Source organism: Cotesia glomerata, linkage group LG7 (assembly GCF_020080835.1).
Source record: "Cotesia glomerata isolate CgM1 linkage group LG7, MPM_Cglom_v2.3, whole genome shotgun sequence".
Classification (NCBI taxonomy): domain Eukaryota; kingdom Metazoa; phylum Arthropoda; class Insecta; order Hymenoptera; family Braconidae; genus Cotesia; species Cotesia glomerata.
The window spans coordinates 13,753,137-13,763,522 of NC_058164.1; positions in this window are offsets into that span (position 1 = coordinate 13,753,137).

The following is a 10,386-nucleotide window of genomic DNA, read 5'->3' on the forward strand; positions in this document are numbered from 1 at the left end:
TTGTTTACATATTTATGTTGTTTAAAAATTAACGGATAAAAAAATTTTTTGTTCAGGGCAAAGTGGTGGGCATTGGTTAAATGGGTCGGTGGAAACAATAACAAAAAAATGACTGCAGGAATTGATGTACGTCACATAACAGATTTCAATTTGGATAGCTATTTTAAAGAGAATCATGATCCACAGACAGTATATGTCGTTGAATGGCATGATACTATTAAAATGCCACTTGCTGGCTGGAACTGCTACGATGCCATGGTGGTTGATGTATCTAGTAAGAACTTTTTTTGTTAGGATAATTATAAATTAACAATACAAAATAGTAATTTTTGCAACACGAAATTCTTAATGATGAATGATGATATTTAATTATTTTAGAATCGATTAAAACTTTAGAAAAAAAGTTGGATGCTCTTGAGGGAATCAAATCTCCTGGTCCATCTATAAAACCAGTTGAAGTAATGGAACAAATTTCTGATGAAGATGACGTTGAGGAAATAAAGGAGCTTGAAAATCCAAAAAAAAAGTTACGGTTTTCAGACAGTAATAAGGGCGATGTCTTGAATGAACAAGAAGTTGAAGTATTAGAGACCTCATCTGAAGCTGTAAGTAAAATTAAAATAACATAATATAATATTTTATTAAAATTTATTTATCACTTAGAAACGCCCTGATAATAATACAAGCTCCCATGTACCAACATCAAAATCAAAATGTGAGGAAGGACATTCAAGTAAAGATGATTTGAAAAAAGGTAATTATAGAAATTTATAAAATTAACCGTAACATTATTAATATCATTTTAATTTTTTTCAGAGGAATCAAGTAAAAAAAAACATCCTAAAACATCAGTGTCATCCAGTTGTTAAGACTCTAAAAAACAAAAAGTAATGAAATCATCACCAAAGATAGTACATATACATATATATTTATTATTAGCTGCTTTAAAATTAATTTGAAAATAAACGATTTCTTTTTTATTAATATAGAAAGAACTTGGTCATGAAGGGTCGGGTGTATGGATTACTCGCGATCAGTGGAACGATGCGAAAAGTAAAAATTCTTTCGCAGCTATAACAGCATCATTACTTACATCAGTTTTCCCTATTGAAGTTCTTTTAAAAAGCAACTATAAAGGTGGCACATCTAAAAATACAAAAAACAAAGAGAAAAAGTACGATGCACTTGATGAGAACATTTAAAAAGTAATTAAAGGTACCGTATAATATTTCAATCGACATATTTATTCTTTTATAAGTGTAAAAACTGTGAACTTATCAAGTAGAAACTTTAAATTAGCTGTTTTTATTTTATTATTTTTGTACTGATAGTTTTAAATTCTATTTTGAATTAAATTGCTTTCAATTGAAGAGCTCAATAAATAATTGAAATTTTATGTTTAGTTGATAAGGTATATAAATACAATTAAAATTAATAATAAATATAGTCTGCACTAACATAATTTTTGACTTTAGTAAATTTTAAGATTTTTTAAGTTGCAAATTTAAAATTTCTTAAATTATAATGGAAAAAATTTATTTCATATTTATTAAATACTAACGCTACTTTGATATTTGAATAGAAATATTTCCTTTCTAATCCATATATTTTAGTCTACAAATATTATATGACAATATTATTTATTATAAATTTTTATTTACACCATTGATTAAAAATTTATCCATATAAAATTATACTCGATGAAAAAAATTAAAATCTAATTTAAAAATCCATAATTATGATACTATGTACATTGCAGAAGCAGTTCAAGAAAGGCACAACGATTTTAAGGATGGCCCATTTGGAACTGCAGTAAATAATAAATGCAGAAAACTAAGAAGTGAAGTTAAACAGCAGAAGCTACTACGTATTTTTAAAATAAAAATGTGATTTTCACATCACAATAATAATTATAAAACTTATAATAATAACTACATAATTTCTTTTCTAGAAAGCTCAAAAATTAATAGAGGACGCTGATAAAAACAATCAACTTCAAGTTCAACATAAGTAAAAAATATTAATAACTGTAACAAATGTATGACGTTTATTCAATAACTTTACTTTATTGTTTATTATAAATTAACGCAGTAATTCTCTATAGCAAATTTTATATTATTTTAATGATAAAATTACTTATAATACTTTTTCATTAATAATATTAACAATTAATCTCTATAAACATAAAAAATTATCCTTGAGTTTATTTTAAAATCTATTCATGTTCAATTTTAATAATAATTAATACAAAGAAATTTATTCTGAATTATTTTCTAATAATTACACTACAACAATAGTAAGATTATATTCAAGTATATATCTCAACCTTGGCTGTCCAGATACATCCGAGCAATAAGACCAAAGACAATTGAAATAAATATTCTACATATATCTTAGGATATATTTTGTATATTTCTCGAGGTGTAAACAGAATATATACTGCATATATACTTGGATTTATTCTGTATATATCCTACGTATATCGCAACCTATACTGTCCAGATATATCCGAGCTATAACGCCAAAGGCGATTGAAGTATGTATATATATGATGTATGCATAATATATACATTATGTATACTTTGATTTATCCTGTATATATCCGACATATATCTCAGGCTGTGCTTTTTAGATATATTCGAGCAATGAGGCCAGGGAAAATTGAAGTATATTTCCTTTGTATACATTTGGATATATCCTGTCCATATTCTACACACATTTTGGGATATATCCTGTATTTATCCTACATATATAATATATGTCCTCGACTGCATACAGCGGGATATACCCCAGTATATATCCTAAAATATATCTTAACATATATCCCAGTACATATCTTATAATATATCTCAGACTAGCTGACCCGGTGAACTTCATATCACCTACAACATATTTTATTACACCTTTCAAACAGCGATTATCAATCTTTAAACTCTAATCTACTTCAATAAAGAATAAATACTGGCTGCATGAAGTGCGGTTAGAATTTTGCCAAGTTATTAAATGAAACTCGCTTCTCATTATCGTCTGAAAATCAAGATTCCAAAAATGAACACTGAATTTATGAAATTTTTTTTTGTCCTTATATACAGAGAATAGACGATTAACAATTTTAGATCTGTTGATTTCCTTAGCTGAACTTTCGGGTTTTTCAAAAATTTTATTCTTTTGAAAACATCCCTGAACTATAGCGAACAACACAAAAAGAAAATTGTTGAAATCGGTCCAGTCGTTTTTGAGTTTTAGCGAGACTAACGCACAGCTATTCATTTTTATATATATAGATAGATATGAACAATATGAAAATAAACACGAACAAAACAAAAGTAATGACAAACGTTCTTCTTGAGTTTCTTCTTGAGATTTGTAGTTGTGTCTTACAAACTGAATATAAGTAAATAGTATAACTCTGCAGTGTACTTGTACGTATCTTCCTACATATTGAAAAATTTTGGTACACTTTTGCAACCTTGAGGCTCAAGCGTAACAATAGCGATTCCAATACAAAATTAACAATTTTTGATTTTTTTAGCTGAACTTTCAAGTTTTCCAAAATTTTTTTTTTTAAATTATCCCCGACCTATAGCAAACAAAACAAAAAAAAAATTTTTTAATTTGTCCACCCGTTTTTGAGTTTTAGCGAGACTAACGCTCAGCAATTTATTTTTATATTTTTTTACTACACAGTAAAAAATTTTACGTCATTGCGTCAAAAAATTTTGTGTTAAAAATTTTTGTGTTAAATATTTAACACTTTTATGTGTAAATTTAACATTAATTGTGTTAAATTAACACAGAAAAATGTTAAATTAACACAAAAAAGTGTTAAATATTTAACATAAAAATTTTTAACACAAAATTTTTTGACGCAATGACGCAAAATTTTTTACTGTGTATTTGATCATGATTGATGATCGTGATTTTTTTAGCTGAACTGTCGGGTTTTCAAAAAAATTTTTTTTCTGAATCATCTCTGAACTGTAGCAAACAAAACAAAAAAACAATTTTGAAAATCGGTCCAGCCGTTTTTGAGTTTTAGCGAGACTAACGCACAGCAATTTATTTTTATATATATATAGATATATCCAAGTATATATCCAACATGTATCTCAGGCTGTGCTCTTTAGATATATCCGAGCAATGAAGCTAGGAACAATTGAAGTATATATCCTCTGTATACACTTGGATATATCCTGTCCATATTCTACACACATTTTGGGATATATCCTGTATATATCCTACATATATAATATATGTCCTCGACTGCATACAGCGGGATATACCCCAGTATATATCCTAAAATATATCTTAACATATATCTCAGTATATATCTTAGAATACATCTCAGATATATCCGACATATATCTCAGGCTGTGCTTTTTAGATATATCCGAGCAATGAGGCCAAGGAAAATTGAAGTATATATCCTTTGTATACACTTGGATATATCCTGTACATATTCTACACATATCTTGGGATATATCCTATATATATGCTACATTTATAATATATGTCCTTGACTGCATGCAGCAGTATATATCCCAGTATCTATCCTGTGATATATCTTAACCTATATCTCAGTATATATCTTAGAATATATCTCAGATATATCCTAGTATATATACATAATGGTATTCATGCTGGTATATATACCAGGATATATACTGTTTCATCATATGTCTTTTCGGCAAAATTGAGTATATCCTGGTATATATCCAGGAATATATACCAGGATATATTCTGAAGAGATATATCCCTGGATAAAAATTCCTGAATAAAAATGAGAATTTACGGTCTGAGGAGGACTCATAAACAGACTTGTAAGTTACGACCAGTTGAAAGCTGTGTCAACTCACCAAGTTATTAATTAGCTAGATTCTTACATGAGTTACTTGTTCCTTTAGTGAATACGTACTGGTTCAATATAAAAAATTCTTATGAATTTGTGAACTTTAGTAAGACGGTGAAACTACAGGAGGGTTATGTTTTGATCTCGTTAGATGTAGTATCATTGTTTACTAATATCAAAGAGGATCTAGTATTAATAATTAGAATAACTAGAAATTAAAAATTATTGATGAGACATGGGATAATATTACTCCACTGACTGAAGATCCTAAAGATATTTTAATTAAATTAATTAAATTTTGTTTCATGTCAAGTTATTTGGTTTTTAACAAAAAAGGATAAATGGTCATCTCATCACAGATTGATTTATCAAACCTATTACTTCAGGTAGAATGTTTAATTATGATTCCAACCATTCTCGATCACAAAAAGTGGGGATGATCACTGAAGTTTTGGATAGGATGGTCAGATTAAGTGATAGTCAATTTCATGAAAAAAATTTTGATATCATTCGAGCATTACTAACAAAAAATGGGTACTATAAGTCTTTTATTGATACTGTTATGGCCACTTCAATTTTTTTTTCTTAGTTTAAATCACCCGCGCAGATGGAAGACTTCTCCATGCGCGAAAGCCACAATAAAATGTAAGCTACGTGACTGCTGGTTGACTAGCGGGGACTTCTGCAATCTCAGCACCGCGAGCTTTAAAAAAGGCGATCAACAGCCAAATCCAGGTCTTTGTTAGTTAATTCGACTTCCGCGTTTAACTTGACAGGCCCGTGCCTTGTAAAAGTCCCTTATCTTAATTTGCGCTGCACTTAAGACGAGTTCAGACACGGTTCAACCGGCAGGCCACGTATTAGTTATTAATATCTACGAGTCGGGATTCTCAAAGTTCTAATTTGCCCTGCACTTAGGCGAGAGCTCGGTTAGTAGATAAAATTTAGAGAGTCGTATTCTCAAAGTTCTAATTTGCCCTGCACTTAGGCGAGAATTCGGCCAGTAAATAAATCATAGAGAACCGGAATCTCAAAGTTATAATTTGCTCTGCACTTAGGCGAGAATCCGGTCATTAAGTTTATTCAAAATTTCTTAAAAGCTAGTTTTGCGCACTTTACCCTACGGGGGACTGGAGGACGTTAGCTCAATCAAATTAATAAAATTCATTAATATAAATTTCGATTAAATAAAATTTGTTAAAGTGTAAAAGTTTTAGTGTTTATAAAAATAAATATCAAAAGAAGTGGAATTTTGTTCGAGTTAATTCATTTCTTAAAAATAAGAAGCCCTTAAAGTAAGCAGCCCCAAATCCATCCAACTCCATCCGCTGCAAGGACCAACCAGAGGGCCAATTCAAGGAAAAGGCGCTAACAGCGGCCCCGGGATCACGGATCCGGTAACAACAAAAATCCTGCAAAGAGTAAGTACATCTACCCCTAATAGAAATCCGTGTACAGTCTCAAACGAAGGCGTGGTAAATTCGTACATCGAAAACGTCCCACAAAAATAATTAAAACAACGGAATTAAAACCTCCGTTGCGTATTCTTTAAACTGTTAGTCCAAACCTCCACCGTTTACGCTACCGCTCAAAAAACGCCCTTGGACATAACATAAAGAACACTGGTGGCAGCGGTGGGATTTCGAATACGAAACTATTTAACTTTCGTTTGAGAAAATTTATAATTTTTAAATATTTTCTCTTTTTCTTTTCAAATCTGTCTTTTTTTTTTAATCAAGTAAATCCTACTGTTCAAAAGTAAATTCAAGTTTATTTCTATTTAATCTTGACAATTTTAAAATTTTTCTTATTAGTTAAATTTATCAAGTTATTCTGATTCACATTTTATTTTTAAATTTTATAAAATTTTTCCTTTCTAAATTTCTTATAAAATATTAACTCCTGAAATTTTAGAACTTTTGTTGAAAATTTTTTTTTGATTCACATTAATTTGTCCTCATAACTCGCAAAAGAATTTATTCTTTCGTCATATTAAAATTTTTGTTTAAGGGAGTTATTTCGATATTTAGCAATACTATTTTTTATCATCGGTTTTCGACCTCATATAGGTTCTTAACCTTTTGGTATACTCTAACTTATCGTAGTCTAATATTGCAATAAAGAATCCGCTGACGTTTCTTTATTCGAGGTGGTTGCCTCACGCGTACTCACACCTACATTCTTGTCAGCAAAAATATTCTTCTTCCGTATTGAGAAATACCGCTACGTTTTTTTTTTTTTTTTTGCTAATTAAGCAGTATTACTTTCGACTTAGTTATTTAAATTTATAAAAAAAAAATTTTTTTTTATAAATTCTTCTATTTCCCTGTTAAAAATTGTTTTGATTGCAATTATTTTAAGCCTATTACACATATACTACATCCTACGAGGAGGGTGCTTTGAATTTAGCACCTTCTCTTACAAAACACTCACAGAAGCCTCCCAGTTCTGGAAAGGTGCTTTAACTAGCACTTTCTTTATCTGAGAGAACTTTCACAAAATTGACATATTTACTTGGCTAAAATAATTCTAACTAACTTAAAAAGCAAAATTACGAAGTTTTGAAAAATTTTCTATATATATATACATGAGTTTTTCCTGAGACTTTTGCTGACTTGAAATATTAATATCTCGGTAATTATATATACATATATATATATATATATATATATATATATATATATATATATATATATATATATATATATATATATATATATATATATATATATATATATATATATATATATATTGTAACAGGCCGCTTTTAGCGCCACCTGTTAAGACGTTTGTTTATTATTTATTTTCTTTTTATGATAATTTTATTTTGAATTTAAATTTTAAAAGAAAATTTAAATTGGGCTCTTAAATTTATTTAATGTCCGTTGATTGAATTCGCCGCGACCGAGTCGCCCTCGCGTGGGAAAAAATTTGACCGAAGCTCGATTGCGCTCGAAACAAAATTTATTGCGAATAGGAATTTAATTTAGCGAATGAGTTAGTTAAGTATTGTATTATTGAGAATGGTACTACCGGCCACAAACCCGTGAAGAGAGACCAACGAGGATCAACGACGTGGATCATCTGCAAGATTATCAACGACGGGCGGATGTCTGTCTCGGGAACGAGCAACTGTTCCAGCCAATATATCACTCAATAAACGTCGATATTGGTAAATTGGACTTGCGGCGCCATCTCTGGAGTTCAAAGCTAACGACGGACCCAGAAAGGGGGAAGAGACGAGGAATGCGACATGTGCTAATTTTTCCTTCTTCCACGTTTTCCACTTGCCACGTGCGGATGTAATTTCGATTCGGAGGATTTTTGTTGGTTATTTTTTTTTAATATTGTCTGATTTTGAGATTTATTAGAAAGACTATCGTGAAATTTCTCGCGTTTGAAATCTGATGATTTCAGTTAATTAGCCACGACGTGGTGTGCTGCATGTATTGATTATTGTGTTTAGCTGCGAATTTGTTTGCCAAAAATTTATTACGGCATTACGACGATAATTGGCTGTCGCCAATTATTTATTTAATAGAAGCGATCTATTACGACGTTTTTTTTGTTGGGTGATCGCTGGTTGACGTGTGCAAGTGACGAACAAAATCACCACGTATCCTCGCCGAGGAGGTTCATTGTCCGATATAGTTCGACGTGGAAGCCGAGTACGACCTGGTGTGGCCAATCGACGGACGGGATTAAGCGACGTCTTCGACCAGGGTGAGTGCCACGGGTTTCGTAAATAAATAGCTCGTGGGATTTATATTCATCAAGTATTTTTTTTTTTTTCATTAAATTTGTCGATGAGGAATTTCAAGGTTGTGTTGACTCAGCCAGTAACCGAGTAATCCCACGAGGTATTTTGGTACCGCCATTGTTGTTATTTTTTTTGTGTACTGATGTATGAAAGTTACAATTAATACTGTTATTATCATTTTTTTTGTAATTTCGACGTTTACTCCCGGGATAATCGACGAGGTCGATTATCCATTGATCGAGCTTCGGATTCGTGCTGAATAATTAATTTAACTATTATTTAACTGCGGTGAATGAATTTTTGTTTATTATTATTAGTACCAAAAATTCGGCGAAATTTTAGAAAGTAAAATTTAAAATTAATTATGATGAATTAGTTATTTGACTGCTATACATTTGAATCGAGTGAATTTTATAAATCTTTTTGTGTTAATTTACTGAACGTAACTGAATTGAGCGACAATTTATGAACAAGTAATTTTTTTTTGGGTTAGTTAATAACAACTGACTTGAGCGACGATTTATATTTAACTATTTCAATTAATTGTTATTAATTGAATTTCAAGGACGTTATTTTATTATTATTATTAGTATTATTTAATTAAGGGATTTCAATTAAATTAAGCGAAGATTCAATTTTTTTGGTTATTTAGTTAATCAATTGCGATTGAGTGAATTGCGGGGAGCTTTATTTTGTTGCTGTCGTTAACTGACTAAATTAACTGAGTGAGCGACGACAAAATTATTTTTTTGAGATTGTTGAGTGAAATTTGCCGGAGTATTTTGTTTTTTGAAACCGTTGAAGTTTGCTTTTCGGCGAAAACTGAAGTTTGCTTTTCGGCGAAAACTGCGTATCGACGGCGTATCGACGAGATCGTCGACGATTATTATTATTTTTTTTTCTCGCGTTTAATTCTTGTATTTTGTTAATTTTGAACAACTATTTGAATTTATTGTCAATAAATTGATAATTTATTTTTTGTTAATTAATTGCGAATTAATGCGAATAGCCCGAATACTTTCCTCGTTCCTCTATAATTAAGTCGTACCCTTGAGGCCCGCCACCCGACGAAAGGAGTCCCGAACCGGAGTAGCCGGACATCGACGTGATTGGAGCAAGGCTCCTGGCGCCCAACAACAGGTAAAGCAGGTAGGCCAGATTATTTATTTCGGGCTTCGTTCTCGCTAACGCACGAGTACGAAAATACCCGTTATAATATATAAAACGTGGAGTTCGGGGACATATCTACGGTTAAACCGATACTTCGAGGACGCAACCGATAGTTCGAGGACGGGCTTGAAGTATCCACAGATCTAACCGATAGTTTGAGGACTGATACTTTGAGGACGTCCTCAAACTATCAAAAAATTTATATCTTTTTATATATGATAGTTTGAGACAACTTTTTTTTTTTCATTTTTGAGTGATATAAAAGGTTCCAAAACTATTGTCACAACGATTTTCATTTATATCACAAATTCAAACAAAATATATCATTTCTACGATAATACCGATAGTTTGGGGACATCATGAATTAACTTCAAAGTAACATACCTCTGGGTTTGTTATGAGACAAAGTAACCTAATAATAATAAACAATTCGAACTTGTGTTTTTAGGTAAATTTTAAACGAATGTATCAATCGATTTTTTAATTCTAATCAGCTCTCAACAAAAAAACCTACACTGCTGAGAACTGCATCGGAATTATTTTTTTCTTATCAAAAATAAAGAGAGTGCAATTTTGAAATCAGTTATAGTGTTGTGGACTTATAACA